Below are 18,265 nucleotides of genomic sequence, written 5' to 3' on the forward strand. Positions count from 1 at the left end.
ACAGGGTTTCCTCGGGAAGGTGTTGGAAAGGATGAGATTTGGTACGAAATTTATAAGTATGGTTAGGCTTTTTTACAACTCCCCTACTGCAAGACTTAATCTTAACGATAGTTTGACTTCCAGCTTTATTTTTATTAGAGGTACTCGCCAAGGTTGGCCACTTTCTCTATTATTGTTCGACGTATGAAACCCCTGGCTCTCATGGTTAGGCAAGATACAACGATTGAGGGGTTTAGAGTATTGGGTTTAGAAGACCGGATCTCCTTGTATGCGGATGATGTGTTATTTTTTTATAAACCACACCAATATTACTCTGCCAACAATTATTCGTAAACTTAACTCCTTTGGGGAAGTCTCTTGACTTGATATTAATTGGTCAAAAACTACCCTTATGTTATTAGATAGATTTAAATATGCTAGCAGAGGGATTCTGGGGATGTTAAAAGTTGTTGACTCATTTGAATATCTGGGCATGACGATATTGCCCAGGATAGATGACTTTATTTATCTCAACCTGACTCCGTTGATAAGTAAATTGAGATAAAAAATTACGATATGGTTACGTTTACCCCTATATAGAGCTGATAGAATATATTTGGTTAAGATGGTGATCCTACCCCAACTTCTTTATATCCTCAGAAACTCCCCATATTGGATTGATGATATGTTTTTTAAACTCATTGAGAGGATGATTAACAAATTATTTTGAAGAAAGTGAGTGACGTTAAAGATGAGATATTTTTATAAGCCGTTGGAGCAGGGGGTGTTTAATCTCCCCTATTTCAATGGCTAATTTATAGCTGGATAGCTATAGTTATTCTCTCAATGGAAGAAAAGTGCTTTTTGTAAGATGCTGGTGAAATGATCTCCATATTATAATATATTTACTTTGCTGGAATCTGGGCTATTAATTAATGTTGAACAAGAGTATAGAGGGACTGCAAAGTTATTTTCTAGATCTTGGACCACCATTAGAAGATGGTTGAGGATTAAGGGCTCTATTTTCTGCACTCCTCTTTGGAAGAATTTTTATTTACAGGGTCTTGATAAATTAGCAGGAGATGAGTTTTAGCAAAAAAGTAATATTGTGTATGTTTCACAGGTGGTGAGAAAAGGAGAGATACTTTCTTTATATTGTTTAGCACAAATTGGGAATTATTTAAGTTGGTGTAGGTATTTTCAGATGCATTTAGCAATTGTTAATGTAAAGGAATCTCCATTGTTGTAGATAGACACTTCTTCTGAGTTGACAAGGAATTTAGGTTTTAATTGGAAGATTTCACAATTATATAAATTACTAGCTGAAGGAACTGGCTTCACTTGGGTATATTTAAACCCTAACAACCGAGGACGAGAATGCTCGTCCTAAATCGCTGGCACTTAGCAATGCCGGTGGATTAACTGTGCTGACTGTGGCATATGGGAGGTTTGCGCTCCCTCACCTCATAAATCCAGTCAACGCGCTGCTGTGGCGGGGACTCGATGGTTGCCATGGCAGCCCCAAGCCATTCCAAGGCTTGGGGCCTGACATGTACGGAGGCCTAGGAGGTTCAGCCCCCAGGCTGGGTCTCCCCCCCCCAAAAAAGTTTCAAGTAAAAAAAAAAAAGCGTCCTTTTCCAAAAATAAAGTTAAAAAAATTGTAAAAAAAAATAGGAAAAGACATATAGACATAGTAGGTATCGTCGTGTCTGTATCGACCAGCTCTATAAACATATCACATGACCTAACCCCTCAGATGAACACCGTAAAAAAAAATTAAGATAAAAACTGTGCTAAATAAACAATTTTTGGGTCACCTTACATCACAGAAAGTACAACAGCAAGCGACCAAAAAGGCGTTCGCCCATCAAAATAGTACCAATTTAACCGTCACCCCATCCCACAAAAAATGAGCCCCTACCTGAGACAATCGCCCAAAAAGTGAAAAAGCTATGGCTCTCAGAATATGGAGACACTAAAACATGATTTTTTTTTTGTTTCAAAAATGATATTATTGTGTGAAACTTACATAAATAAATAAAAAGTATACATATTAGGTATCACTGTGTCCGTATCGACTGGCTCTGTAAATATAATTACCTAACCCCTCAGGTGCACACCGTAAAAAAAAAAACAACTGTGCTAAATAAATCATTTTTTGTCACCTTACATCACAAAAAGTGTAATTGGCACCCCAAAATAGTGCCAATCAAACCGTCATCTCATCCCGCAAAAAATGAGACCTTACCTAAGATAATCGCCTAAAAACTGTAAAATGTATGGCTCTCAGAATATAAAGACACTAAAACATGATTTTTTTTTGTTTAAAAAATGAAATCATTGTGTGAAACTTACATAAATAAATAAAAAGTATACATATTAGGTATCGTCGCATCCGTGACAACCTGCTCTATAAAAATACCACATGATCTATCTTGTCAGATGAATGTTGTAAATAAATAACAAAAAAAGGTGCTAAAACATCTATTTCTTGTTACCTTGCCTCAAAAAGTGTAATATAGAGCAACCAGAATTCATATGTACCCTAAACTAGTACCAACAAAACTTCCACCCTATCTCGTAGTTTCTAAAATAGGGTCACTTTTTTGGAGTTTCTACTCTACGGGTGCATCAGGGGGGCTTCAAATGGGACATGGTGTAAAAAAAAAGTCTAGCAAAATCTGCCTTCCCAAAATTGTATGGCATTCCTTTCCTTCTGCGCCCTGCCTTGTGCCCGTACAGCAGTTTACAACCACATATGGGGTGTTTCTGTAAACTACAGAATCAGGGACATAAATATTGAGTTTTGTTTGGCTGTTAACCCTTGCTTTGTAACTGGAAAAAAAATATTAAAATAGAAAATCTGCTAAAAAAGTGAAATTTTTAAATTGTATCTCTATTTTCCATTAATTCTTGTGGAACAACTAAACGGTTAACAACGTTTGTAAAATCAGTTTTGAATACAGTACCTTGAGAGGTGTAGTTTCTTAGATGAGGTCACTTTTTTGGAGTTTCTACTCTAGGGGTGCATCAGGGGGGCTACAAATGGGACATGATGTAAAAAAAATCTGTCTAGCAAAATCTGCCTTCTAAAAACCGTATGGCATTCCTTTCCTTCTGCACCCTGCCATGTGCCCGTACAGCAGTTTACGACCACATATGGGGTGTTTCTGTAAAATACAGAATCAGGGCTATAAATATTGAGTTTGGTTTGGCTGTAAACCTTTGCTTTGTAACTGGAAAAAAAATATTAAAATGGAAAATCTGCCAAAACAGTGAAATTTTGAAATTGTATCTCTATTTTGCATTAATTCTTGTGGAACACCTAAAGGGTTAACGACGTTTGTAAAATCAGTTTTGAATACCTTCAGAGGTGTAGTTTCTAGAATGGGGTCATTTTTGGGTGGTTTCTATTATGTAAGCTTCACAAAGTGACTTCAGACCTGAACTGGTCCATAAAAAGTTTGTTTTTTAAATTTCTGAGAAATTTCTAGATTTACTTCTAAACTTCTAAGCCTTGTAACGTCCCCCAAAAATAAAATGTAATTCCCAAAATGATCCTAACATGAAGTAGACATAAGGGAAATGTAAAGTAATAACTATTTTTGTAGGAATTAATATGTATTATAGAAGTAGAGAAATTGAAACTTGGAAATGTGCAATTTTTTCCCAATTTTTTGCAAATCTGGTATATTTTTTTAAATAAAAATATATTTTTTTACTCAATTTTACCAGTGTCATGAAGTACAATATGTGACGAAAAAACTATCTCAGAATGGCCTGAATACGTCAAAGCGTTTTAAAGTTATCACCACATAAAGTGACTCTGGTCAGATTTGCAAAAAATTGCCTGGTACTGAAGGTGAAAATGAGCCCGGTCCTTAAGGGGTTAATCTATTTAATTTAATGTTTGTGGGTGTCGTTAAAAGATAGCAACACAATCCACTATAACAGTGGCATCTACAGCACCCCGCCACTAAAACAGTGAACTCCACAGCCCTCAACCACTTAACACTGACCCCCCACAGTGCCCCGTCCCTTAAAAGTGGACCTCCACAGCAACCCATCCCCTTAATGTTGACCTTTACAGCAGCATTTCCCTTTAACAATGACTTTCACAGCATACTACCCCCTTGACAGCGACCTCCACAGGGGCCCGCCCCCTTAACAATGGCCTTTACTGGATCGGGGGGTGTCTTTTTGAACAGCTCACTGTAAGACAGCAGCACTGTACTCTCTTCCGGGTGTAGGGCTGATGTCATCGGCGCAGGCGCACTGAAAAAGGAGCGGCCAATAGTGATGTACCGAACTATTCGCGAACATAGCTTGGCGAACAAAGCTTGTTCGCGTTTGCCGCTGCAGGCGAACATATGCAATGTTCGGTCCCCCCCCCCCCTATACATCATCATTGAGTAAACTTTGACCCTCCACCTCACAGTCAGCAGACACATTCCAGCCAATCAGCAGCAGACCCTCCCTCCCAGACCCTCCCACCTCCAGGACAGCATCCATTTTAGATTCATTCAGAATCTGCTTTCACAGAGAGAGGAGGGAGAGTGTAGCTGCTGCTGATTCAATAGGGAAAGCGTTAGCTAGGGCATTGTTCTGTGTCCACAGACTCATCTGCTGTAAGGACAGCATCCTGACAGCACCCCAAAAAGCCCTTTTAAGGGCTGGTACATCAGTCTGCTTCTTTTTTTTCATATATATATATATTGCAGTTGCCTGGCTGCCCGTGTGTGAGAGGCTGCAGGCTCAGTCATAGACAGCACTGTGTGCACAGTGCACACCATTCATACAGGGTGTGACAGAAAATACCTTGCAGATAAAAAAAATTATATTTAATATTTTTCTGTGATCTAATCACATTTGCAAGCCCGTGTGTGTCAGGCGCCCACACATACTGTATTGTGTCCACTGGCTAGTGGCTGGTTCGGCCTGCACTCATACCGTTACAGGGTGTCATTCGCCCAAATACCTTTCGAGAAAAAAAAATAATATTTAAAATTTAACTGTGATCTAATCACATTTGCAAGCCCGTGTGTGTCAGGCCCCCACACATACTGTATTGTGTCCACTGGCTAGTGGCTGGTTCGGCCTACACTCATACTGTTACAGGGTGTCATTCGCCCAAATACCTTTCAGAAAAAAAAAATTTAAATTTTTTTACTGTGCTCTAATCACATTTGCAAGCCCGTGTGTGTCAGGTCCCCACACATACTGTATTGTGTCCACTGGCTAGTGGCTAGGCCTGCACTCATACCGTTACAGGGTGTCATTCGCCCAAATACCTTTCAGAAAATAAAAATCTATTTTAAATTTAACTGTGATCTAATCACATTTACAAGCCCGTGTGTGTCAGCCAGGCCCACACAGACTGTACTGTGCCCACTGCCCACCACTTATATAGAGGGGCACAGTACCTTGCACGCATAGTAACACTTATCTAATAAAAAATGACAGGCAGAGGCAGGCCACGCCGCAGGGGCCGTCATGTTCGTGGTGCAGTGATTTCCACTGGCCCTGGAATAATGCCCAGTGTTCAGAGGTCACGGACCCTGAACCCCAAAAATTCTGAGAAAATAGTTGACTGGCTTACACAGGACACCCAATCTTCAACAGCTTCCGCTAAGAACCTTGACACACCATCCTCCTCCAGCTCAGCTTTGGTCACCACTCTCCCGCCCGCTGCCACTACCACCACAGCCACCACAGCCACTTCACTTGATCCCTCAGAGGAGTTATTTACACATCAGTTGGATGAAATTAGTGATGCGCAACCATTATTGCCAGGGGATGTAGATAACAGGGATATGTCTCAGTCAGGCAGCATTACACACATGGAGGTACAGTGTGATGATGATGATGATGTTGTACCCGCTGCTGCTTCCTTTGCTGAGGTGTCAGATACAAGTGAAGCGGTTGATGATGACGATGTGTCCGTGGATGCCACGTGGGTGCCTGCTCGAAGAGAAGAAGAAGAGGGGGAAAGTTCAGAAGGGGAGACAGAGAGAAGGAGGAGACGAGTTGGAAGCAGGGGGAGGTCGTCGCAAGGAGCTAATGGCACCATCAGACAGCATGTATCGGCACCCGGGGTCAGCCAGACAGCACGCCAATCAACGCATGCTGTTGCCACCACCAGAATGCCGTCATTGCAAAGCTCAGCAGTGAGGCTTTTTTTTTGTGTGTCTGCCTCTGACAACAGCGATGCCATTTGCAACCTGTGCCAAAAGAAACTGAGTGGTGGGAAATCCAACACCCACCTAGGTATAACTGCTTTGCGAAGGCACATGATCGCACATCACAAACACCTATGGGATCAACACATGATGACGAGTAGAAGCAGCACACAAGCTCAAAGCCACCATCCTCCGCCTGGTCCAGCATCTTCAGCCACGTCAACCACTGCTGTCCTCCTTGCTCCCCTCACAACCACCGGGCACTCCGCCTCTCACCTTGAGCAGTTCCATCTCATCTGCCCACAGTCAGGTGTCTGTCAAGGAAATGTTTGAGCGTAAGAAGCCAATGTCACAGAGTCACCCCCTTGCCCGGCATCTGACAGCTGGCTTGTACCATACCAGCTGGCGGAGTCTGAGGCCTTCAAAAGATTTGTCGCTATTGGGACACCACAGTCGAAGGTACCCAGGCAAATTTTTTTTTCTAATAAGGCAATCCCAAACCTCTACTCGGTGATTGAAAAGGAAGTCATGGCATCTCTGGCATACAGTGTTGGGGCAAGGGTCCATCTGACCACTGATACCTGGTCTGCAAAGCACGGTCAGGGCAGGTATATCACCTACACTGCGCATTGAGTCAACCTGCTGACGGCTGCCAAGCATGGAATGCGTGGCTCTGCAGCAGAGTTGGTTACACCGCCACGACTTGCAGGCAGGCATTCTGCCACCTCCTCTACTCCTTCTACTCCATCCTCTTCCATAACCTCCTCGGCTGAGTCCTCTTCTGCTGCGGCGTCTGGCTGCACATCAACTGAACCCCCCCAGCTCCCCAGGGGCTATTCCACATACCGGATACGACAGTGTCACGCTGTCTTGGGGTTGACTTGCCTGAAAGCAGAGAGCCACACCGGACCAGCACTCCTGTCCGCCCTGAACGCACAGGTGGATCAGTGGCTGACCCTGCACCAACTGGAAATCGGCAAAGTGGTGTGTGACAATGGAAGCAATTTGTTGGCGGCATTGAATTTGGGCAAGTTGTCATATGTGCCGTGCATGGCACATGTGTTGAATCTCATCGTACAACGCTTTGTGTCTAAGTACCCAGGCTTACAGGACGTCCTCAAGCAGGCCAGGATGGTGTGTGGCCATTTCAGGCGTTCCTACACGGCCATGGCGCACTTTGCAGACATTCAGCGCCGAAACAACATGCCAGTGAGGTGCTTGATTTGCGACAGCCCGACGCGTTGGAATTCAACACTCCTAATGTTCGACCGCCTGCTCCAACAAGAAAAAGCCGCCAACGAGTATTTGTATGACCGGGGTGCTAGGACAGCCTCTGCGGAGCTGGGAATTTTTTTGCCACGTTACTGGACGCTCATGCGCAATGCCTGTAGGCTCATGCGTCCTTTTGAGGAGGTGACAAACCTAGTCAGTCGCACCGAAGGCACCATCAGTCACCTCATCCCATTTGTTTTCTTCCTGGTGAGTGCCCTGCGAAGAGTGCTGGATCAGGCTGTAGATGAGCGTGAAGAGGAAGAGGAAGAGTTGTGGTCACCATCACCACCAGAAACAGCCTTGTCATCATCGCTTGCCGGAACTGCAGCAACGCTGCAAGAGGAGTATGAGGAAGAGGAGTCAGAGGAGGAATGTGGCTTTGAGGAGGAGGAAGACCAACCACAGCAGGCATCCCAGGGTGCTCGTTGTTTTCACCTATCTGGGACCCGTGGTCTTGTACGTGGCTGAGGGGGAAGAACAGACCGTCAATGACATCAGTGAGGAGGAGGAACGGGAAATGAGTAGCTTGGCATCCAACCTTGTGCAAATGGGGTCTTTCATGCTGTCATGTCTGTTGAAGGACCCTCGTATAAAAAGGATGAAGGAAAACGACCTGTACTGGGTGGCCACGCTACTAGACCCCCGGTATAAGCAGAAAGTGGCGGAAATGTTACTGTGACGAAACCAACCTCGCCACGGTGTTTTGGAGGGGGCTGGTTGCCAGCCTCCTGCCTCAGGATTATGGCCCATACTAACTTTAAAGAAGACAGGCCGGCCGCACAGGTTAAATCTGTCTTTGGAATTGTATTTTGTTATGTGAGGGTACCCAGATGGCTAGTTTAATTGTATTTGTGTGGTCTGAGTGCCATTCGCCTAATGATATGCACTCAGACTTGAGCTATCTGGGAATATGTTAAATGTCTGTGTTTGCTGGGAGGGTGTGACATTGTGTGTTTAAATGGTGATGTCTGTCCTGTTGTCTCCACATGTGTATTGGCGATCTCCCCTTTGTCCTGAGAGATAATTGGATTATTCCTCAGTTGTCTCTGGGGCAGAGAGGAGGAAACCATGATGCATTGTGGGGATGTGTTGTATCTGTTCGGTGTGTCGCAGTCTCCATTCTGGTCCCCTGGGGGCGTGTCCACCAGATGGGGACCTGCATAAATACGGGCGGGTAGCCCTCAGTAAAGTGTTCCTGTTTTATCCTTCATCATGTTGAGACTGGTGTTTGGATAACTGATCAAAGCTGGGGGATTGCTATACGCTGACGATTTGCTATACTCCCCTGGCATAACTACTAGCTCTTGTAAGAGCTGTTCCTGCTCTCTGGCTGTAGGAGAGGTTCACCCACTGGAGCCTGGAGCCTTGTCGTAGGTCCAGCGTGGGTGGAGGACGGTGAGACCCCAACCAAGCTGCGGCGGTTCGTGGGGTCTGCAGGGCGTACGGTGTCAAGTGGAGTGCTTGGAGTCCTCGGAAAGCACTAGGAGCATCTATCGACGGAGGTACCCGTTCGGGGTGCCAGGCGTTCCGTTACTTTGGTGGCAAGCAGTGGGATGGCGTCCTAGTGTGAGGAGAAGCAGCTCGGAGACACCATTCGTGGAGTATATTGAGGGCAACGCTAGTATCCGTACAGCGCCCCTGGCTACAGCAGGATGGAATCGGCTAGTCTTCGAACAGCGTTCCACTACGAGGAGGATGATGACCCGGACTGGAGGGATGCAGTCCGGAAAGGCGTCTGGCACGAGGCCCTGGAAGATGTACAGCGTCGGCGGGGCGAGTTTCTCCCCAGTGAGGAGCAGCAGTTGCGGATGCGAGTGGCCCTGCGAATGCCCCTTCTGGGAGAGGAGCCCCTGAATGAGTGGGTGACAGAATTGGAGAGCCTGGTATGGAAGGAGCTTTGGCTAGATGACGCCTACCAGTCACTCTGGTGGTATGTGATTCGGCACTCTCCCTGGATGGCTGAGCACGACAGACCCGAGGGTGAGGATTATGATGGCCCTGGCCTGTTGTTTGAGGCCTTCGCAGAACCGAAGTTCGGAGATGCTGGAGGGTCCCGGTTCTGGGATATCTATGACTACAGAAAGGCTATGCATGATTGGGCTACAGCGAGAGAGGTGAGACAAGACCTGGCATCTCTAGTGACAAAGGAGTGGGAGCTGGAGCAGGACTACCAATACTACCACATGTGTATTGGCGATCTCCCCTTTGTCCTGAGAGATAATTGGATTATTCCTCGGTTGTCTCTGGGGCAGAGAGGAGGAAACCATGATGCATTGTGGGGATGTGTTGTATCTGTTCGGTGTGTCGCAGTCTCCATTCTGGTCCCCTGGGGGCGTGTCCACCAGATGGGGACCTGCATAAATACGGGTGGGTAGCCCTCAATAAAGTGTTCCTGTTTTATCCTTCATCATGTTGAGACTGGTGTTTGGATAACTGATCAAAGCTGGGGGATTGCTATACGCTGACGATTTGCTATACTCCCCTGGCATAACTACTAGCTCTTGTAAGAGCTGTTCCTGCTCTCTGGCTGTAGGAGAGGTTCACCCACTGGAGCCTGGAGCCTTGTCGTAGGTCCAGTGTGGGTGGAGGACAGTGAGACCCCAACCAAGCTGCGGCGGTTCGTGGGGTCTGCAGGGCGTACGGTGTCAAGTGGAGTGCTTGGAGTCCTCGGAAAGCACTAGGAGCATCTATCGACGGAGGTACCCGGTCGGGGTGCCAGGCGTTCCGTTACAGTTACCAAATTACTGGAAGTCAAAAATGGATGCAGCAGTTCAAAACCAAACAAAAAAATATGCTTTACACAGCTTATAAGGGGGATGTCACAGCACAACGGGAATCTAACTGGGGAAGAGGTCAAAGTAATCCTCCTCCTACCATGACCACGGCGGCAAGGACAGGACGCTTTACAGATGTGTTGTTGATGGAGGACATGCAGAGCTTTTTCAGTCCTACACATCTCCACAGTCCTTCGGGATCCAGCCTTAGAGAACGACTCGACCGACAGGTGGCAGACTACCTCGCCTTAACTGCAGATATTGACACTCTGAGGAGCGATGAACCCCTTGACTACTAGGTGTGCAGGCTTGACCTGTGGCCTGAGCTATCCCAGTTTGCGATAGAACTTCTGGCCTGCCCCGCTTCAAGTGTCCTGTCAGAAAGGACCTTCAGTGCAGCAGGAGGCATTGTCACTGACAAAAGAAGTCGCCTCGGTCAAAAAAGTGTTGATTACCTCAGCTTTATTAAGATGAATGAGGCATGGATCCCAAAGGGACTGACAGTAGGGTATACGTTTAACTAACAAAAGGCCTGATGACATGCCTTGGCCTCAAAATGGTCCCCACGCTGCTGTATTTAATGTCTGCATACCGGATGACTTTCTTGAATTCTCCGACACCAACTAGGGTTCAAGTCGCAATGTTTTAGTCACCTTTCTGCCTTGAAAATATAAATTTTTCCGGCCGCTGCTACAACAGCAGCTGCAACAATAACATTGTTTTTCAGGCATGTGTACATGCCTAATTTTTCTGGCCTCTGGTGATGCACTGTGGCTGCAAAAACAAAACAAAAAAAAGGCACATACAAGTGTCAATTCCCCTTTCGTGATCGTTACCTTGTTGTGGTGAAGGGGCTTGCGTATCACAATGAAGCGATCATCACCTCTATGAGTGTGTTGGCAATGTTGCCACGCCCCAAATGATAAGTCCGTTGCTTCATTATGATCAGACCAAAAGCAATCGGGACGGCTGGATGTTTTTTCATAGAAAAAACGTACATTTTTTAATTTATCATTTTTTAAGTTGTATGGGTGGGTTTTTAATACATAAAATAAAAAAAATCATAATAAAGTCTCTTAATAGTTTATTAGAAATAATGCAGACAATTTAAAAAATCCCTAACAATTCCAATACAAATCAAGTACAAAGCTCAGAACTAAATTATTCCAGGATGTCGTAATGGTTTGTTAATTCGACAATGGTTAATCAATTCGACACACGTCCCCGGATAGGGGACGTAACAGGGATTAAACTGATAGGAATAGGACTAGTTAAGACACCACTCATATATGGTGTCACAGCACATTGCTCCGTGCACTCGCAGTGCCCCAACTGGGAGTAAGAGGACCGACCAAGCTGCTTTTTCCATCTCCTGGTTCCTAAAATCAATTCAGTTTGGTGTATCAGAGTTTGGTCTGTCACTGTGAAGGCAGTCGAAGATACCCGGCCAAATTTTTTACCCTGATAAGGGACGTAACAGGGATTAAACTGATGAGAATAGTACTACAGAAAATACCACTCATATCGGGTGTGACAGTAAATTGCACGGCACAGAAGCAGTGACCGTGGATTCAAACAAAGGAGAGGGAGCCAGCGTTTTTTTCATTCGAAAAATCAATTCAATTCACCTTTCTGGGACCCTTGGTGTTGTACGTGGCTGGGTGGAGGAAGAAACCTTCAATGACATCAACGGGACATGGCTAGCTTGGTATCCAACCTTGTGCAAATGGGAATTTTGAGGTTGGGCAAATGGACTGTTTGCGGTGCATTAAAAGTGGAGTTAGATCTGTCAATGTCTGTGAAGTGGGCGTAACCCTTACACTACCTGATCGATACAACATCATACCTGATCGTATACACACACTGGATGTTTTAAACCACGTTGTTCAAAAAAAATTTGATTGTTAGGTGATTTATGCCCTTTATGGATTAAAATACAACTCTGCGTCAACTATGTAATTTTCCATTTGAGTTTTGCCATGGATCCCCCTCCGGCATGCCACAGTGCAGGTGTTAGTCCCCTTGAAACAACTTTTCCATCATTATTGTGGCCAGAAAGAGTCCCTGTGGGTTTTAAAATTCGCCTGCCCATTGAAGTCAATGACGGTTCTCAGAGCGCCTGCCCCGAATGACGACCAGTACGACACAGGCGCAGGATTTGAGGCTGCAGGCAGGGCCAGCGAGAGGAGGAGATTGCTCGCTGGCCCTGTCAATCAAGTGGAGGAGGGGGCGTTTTTTCAAACAGAGATTCGGTGGCTACCAGCAAGTCCGCCCAACTTGCTGGTAGTGAAGAAATTTACATATAATAAAAGTATGTTTTTTACTGTAATTACTGCACTCCCCGAGGTTAGAGGGGAATATATGGAATCTGCTTACATTAGCAAATATAATCAGTCAAAAACAGAAAATTGGGGGTTGGGGGGTGACAGAAGCCCTTTAATACAGTAAATGTGGTTTATGAGATTCAGCAAATTGTCCACGGTGTGATTCGCAGATTACAGATTTTTTGCACGTTTTGGTTTTGTCCAGATTTGAAAACTTACTGGGGTATAATTTAAAAGTTCATCACTCAAAAATTGAGAATAGCACTTCAGTTTACAGCTGAGTGCTGGATATTGGGGGATATAAGCATAAAAGTATAAAAAGATCCTTTTGATTAGAATTATGTTTTTAGCTAGACTCTTGATTACTCGAGTCTGGATATCAAAAAATACTCCAAACTACAAAGAGTGGCTATACCTTGTGAATAAGGTTAAAAGATATGAGGGTATTATTTAAACAGAGATATTCAGAGGAAAAATGGTCTAGGATATGGGGCTTGTGGAAGTGGTAGCTTTCCTCTTGATTTCCCCTTCCCCCCATTGTCCATCTTTACTTTTATTATTATTATTATTATTGTTATTATTATTATTATTATTATTATTATTATTATTATTATTACTATTCTTACTGTAGAGACACATCGCTGTGGGGGTAGGGTTGGTCTGGATGGGTTGGAGAGGGATAACAAAGAGAGATGACAATGGAGGATGTCATTGTTTAATTATGTATTCTTATAACTTTGTGGTTTTCTATTGGGTCTTGAAGCCAAAAACCTTTAAGCTATGGGCTCTTCTACAGCTTTATCAGTAAAATGCTTATTATTGCAACTGCACATACCATACAGCTATATTTTCAGCTAAAGTGAGCTATGGACTTTCTTTGGCTGTGTGATTTAGCATACAAATAAACTGTAAATCTGTAACTCGTTCTTTCTTTGACCCTGACCTGTGAAGAAAGTCAGACATCAAAGTCAAACTAAGATGTCAGAGATAGTATTTTGTCTATAACTAATATTATTCTGATACTTGACTATGATATCTGACCATGTACTGCTAAATGAACATTGTACTGCTACAGGATCTATCTCTGTACAGTGATATGCAATTGGGCCTATAAGCATCATTTTGTCTCTGGTTTTGTACTGCTTGTGCATGGCCTTGCACTCTGTGACAAAAAAAGGATGAAAAGCCAAATTGTAATTAGATAGTCTCCCCATTATGCTCAAAGGGTTCAAGTACTGTATAATTAGAACATCAAAGCTTTCAAAAATACCCAGACTCTTCTAACCTTGTCCTAAAAACAGCAGCCATGGGTTCTTCTAAGCAGCTGTCTAACACTCTGAAAATGAAATATTGTTGAGGCTTGACTGGAAAAGACCTTCAGGACGATTTAGCAGACTCTGGAGTTGGGGTAAATTGTTCTAATGTTCAGGAAATTCTGCACAAATATGGCCTTCATGGAAGAGTCATCAGAAGAAAATATCTTCTGCATGATCACTACAAAATTCAGCATCAGAGATTTTCAAAAGAACATCTAAACAAGCCCAATGCATTTTGGAAACAAGTCCTGTGGACTGATGAAGTTAAAATATAACTTTTTTGCCACAATGAGCAAAGATATGTTTGGTAAAAAAAGGGCACAAACTGTAAAAAACCCGAAGTTTAAAAAAGGATGGGGTCTACAAATGGATAATGATCCTAAACTCCACAATAGACTAGCTCAAAAAGCACAAGCTGAATGTTTTAACATGACCCTCACAGTCCTCTGATCTGAACATTATTCTAAATATATGGATTGCCCTCAAAAGAGCAGTGCATGCAAGACGACACAGGAATCTCACAGAACTGGAAGACTTTTGCAAGGAAGAATGCATGAGAAGCCCTCAAACAAGAATTGAAAGACTCTTGTTTGGCTACAAAAAGTGTTTATAAAATGTGATGCTTGCCAAAGGGGGTTCTACCAGGTACTAACCATGCAGGGTGCCCACAGTTTTGCTTTAGGCCCTTTTCCTTTTTTGTTATTTAGAAAATGTAAAAGATGAAAATAATAAATTGTTTTTCCTTAAAATACAAAATAAATGTGTCATCTTTAACTGTATGTCTTTTGCAGATCATTTCATCTTAATCTCATTAATTGTTCACAGTAACAATCATTTTGACCAGATGTGCCCAAACTGTTACATGCATGAACGATCTGGCAGCAATGTAGGTGTTGGTGTACATAATGATGAGGCTGGGTTTTATGCAACAAGTACTGCACTTTACTAAGGCAGACCAATAGATGATTCATATAGGCACCGATAACAAAAAGTGCAGTCAGGCTTGGACTTGCCCACAGGGGAATAGGTGAATCCCCCAGTGGGCCCCTAGTCCCCCACCCCCTGCAAAAGTGGCACATGAAACAGTAGACTTTCTGAACTACTTATAGATAGGCAGCATACAGCACCCCAACCAGCCTCTGTTTTGTATAAAAAAAATTGTGTAGGTTAACAGACTGCCCTGTTTATTATTATATAAGCATAGTTTGGCGGATATAACTTCTAGGTACAGAGGTATGTCAGACAGTATCCTCTTTCCTCAGGGATATGCTCTGTCAAAGTAGCTGCCGGGGGCCCCTATAATGAGTCATTTTGAGTGTCTTGCTGCTGCCTGACATTGTGTAAGCAGATGTTTGCATGTAGCTGTACAGTAGACCCCCCTCCACCCCAACACTGAATGCAGTCTTTACAGTTAGGCATTTTGCCAAGGCTATGTATGGGAGGCTAGTCTATTTTCCTTTTCAATCAAGCTGTACAATCTCTCATTTCCTGGCCTAAGGGGTGAAACATTATATATAGTGGAGATTTGCTCTGGTAGTTAGGACTAGCAGATGCAGTATAGAGGCAAAGTACAGAGTTCTTAAATCGAACAGTGGTGTTTATTCACACATTGGTATATAACAAAATGCAGATAAGGTGTATCACAAAACGCAGATGGCTTGGTGTTTGTTCACAAACAAGGAAAGTCCATAAACAATAAAAGTCACCTTTTCTCCTGGGTGTTAATTCACACATTATTAGCAGTTCAGCGACATCAAGTCCATAGGTGGCCTGTTCGCCTTTAAAGGGGCATGAGTCCTCCAGCCCAGCTTAAGCCTCAAATCCAGCACAGCCCTCAGTACACAGCACACAGACTCCTCAGCTCCACTGTCAGAGGGAGGTAAATCCACCACACCTGGCAGTGCTGGCTCGTTCTTATGCCTGGCAAAACCCGGCCTGGAACATGGGGAGTAGTCACCCACCCAGCACTTTGACTAATCCCAGTAAGAGCCATCCCGAATCAGCTGTGACATCCATGCTAAATCTCAAGGTATCAATTAACAATAGCTGCTGCTGATACATAAAATACTGACTCTTACTTCACCAAAGCCAGGAACCTCGGTGACACATACCTTCCAGCCACGATGATTCCAGGTACCTTCTTACTATATCTATATTTGTGAATAGCGACGAATTTTGTGCCAGATTTGTCCAGATTTCAAATAAGTATGCGTTTGACATCATCCTGCTGAATGTCAAATTTTTACAGAAAGAAAAAGCAATAGTACAAGTGACTCTAGATGAATTAACAGAAAAGTTAAAAAATGTGCTGTCTACTGAGGACTTTGACATCTATATGTCCAATAGTTTGTCACATTTTGACAAATTTAGGGGAGATTTACAGAGTAAGAAATGTCGCAAATGGATGCGGGATATGGATGATTATGTCACAGGTTATGTCTACAATTGGCAAGGTGATCAAAGGAGAAGTCGCAAGACACCAGGGGAGAAATATGGATCCATCTCTCCATCTACCTCTAAGAAGCTACAGGGTCATATATCCCGAGATAATGCTACAGGGCCCCAGCCGGACTCTAATCCTATGATGTTATCCACACCTTTTTTAGGGGAAACCCCCGGGTCGGCAGGACTCGCCGAGGGGGGAGGCGACTACACAAGCAGAGGAAAAGGGAAAAATATGCAGCCCCAACGAGGCAGAACTCTGAGACGCAAGATAAAGAGGTAAATATCTCTTCAGTTGATTTGAACACTGCACAGCTATCTGTATTAAATAAGGGTCTATCCTATTGTCCCATGAGCACAACTAAGTGGTTTGATCTAGAAATGGATATTCAGAGATTTTTACGTACAATTAAATTAAAGGTGTGGTTCGCAGACCAAGGTGATAGACCTTCATCTGAAAATACACATACCAGTGAGTTAAATTTGAAAAGTATGGGTTTATATGTTAAAAAGTGAATTTACCCCAGTAACTAATCATCCTGCCATTGAGGCTTTTGGTCTCGCAGTTAAACGCGACATCGAGAATCTCAAACAGGAAACATCTCAGCAACCACTTAAATGTGCAAATATGACTTCAGCAGAGATGGCAGCACGTAGAGATCTGGCTTCGGACCGCAGCCTCACCATCAAGTATGCGGACAAAGGTGGTGGGGTTGTGGTCATGGACACCAGATCCTTTGTAGCTGAAATCAGACTACAGCTTGCAGACACTAATGTATATGAAAGGATCTATAATGATCCTAAGTTCATGCTACTTAGAGAGCTCAAGGAAATATTGATTGGAGCTAAGGAGAAGGGCATCATTGATGATAATATCTTTGCCTTTTTATATTGTGATAAACCGGTTACACCCATCCTATACACTTTACCTAAAATACATAAGTCACTGACCTCACCTCCGGGACGTCCCATTGTCTCAGGGAGGGATTCATTGTTCTGTAAAGCAGTTATCTTTTTAGATAAGATTTTGTGTCCCTTTGCCCTGTCAGCCAGATCCTACATTAGAGATAACAATGATTTCTTGACTAAGATTGATGGTTTGTTTATCCCCAAGGGGGCATTGTTGGCTTCCTTTGATTTGGTAAGTTTATATACTTCCATAGAACATGAATTAGGTATACGAGTCATTGAACAAGTTTTACAGAAGACACAGTACAGCGTTGATTGCCAGCAATTTTTGAGTGCTCTGTTGCGGTTTATCCTCACTCTGAATTATTTTCTGTTTCAGGACGATTTTTTTCTACAATTACGTGGGACCGCGATGGGGTCCAATGTGGCCCCGACCTATGCAAATCTTTACATGTCACATCTTGAGGAGTCTATCGTCTATGTGAGCCACCACTTCAGCCACGTGCTGGGGTGGTGGCGTTACATCGACGAGATTTTCCTGATTTGGGTCGGCGCTGCCAAGGACCTCATCACCTTTCATTGTTTTTTGAATACTATTGATCCCAGCGTCAAATTTACGTTGACGCATTCTGAGGAAACCATACAGTTTTTGGACACTCAGGTTATCATTTACAATGATAGGATAGTTACTGATTTATATGTGAAGCCCACAGATAAAAATACTTTGCTACGTTTTGAGAGTCATCATCCAAAAACTATGATAAGGTCACTTCCTTTTAGTCAACTTCTTAGAGTTAAGAAAATTGTGCAAGATCCCACTGTAGTAGATAATAGATTGCAAGAAATGGGGTCCAAATTTCGGACACGTGGATGCCTCAAAAAACTTATTCGAGAACATTTAAGCAGAATCAAACCCCTTAGCAAAGAGGCCATCAGGGAGGGACTAGGTGACACTAAACATTCCCAAGCCCGCATCCCTTTTGTGTCAGAGTTCAGTACCAACAGTGATAGTATTGCTGCTATAGTAAAAAAAAACATTGGAGAATACTAACTAGTAATGTTGAGAAAGA

This window comes from Bufo gargarizans, chromosome 6 (genome assembly GCF_014858855.1).
Source record: "Bufo gargarizans isolate SCDJY-AF-19 chromosome 6, ASM1485885v1, whole genome shotgun sequence".
Classification (NCBI taxonomy): domain Eukaryota; kingdom Metazoa; phylum Chordata; class Amphibia; order Anura; family Bufonidae; genus Bufo; species Bufo gargarizans.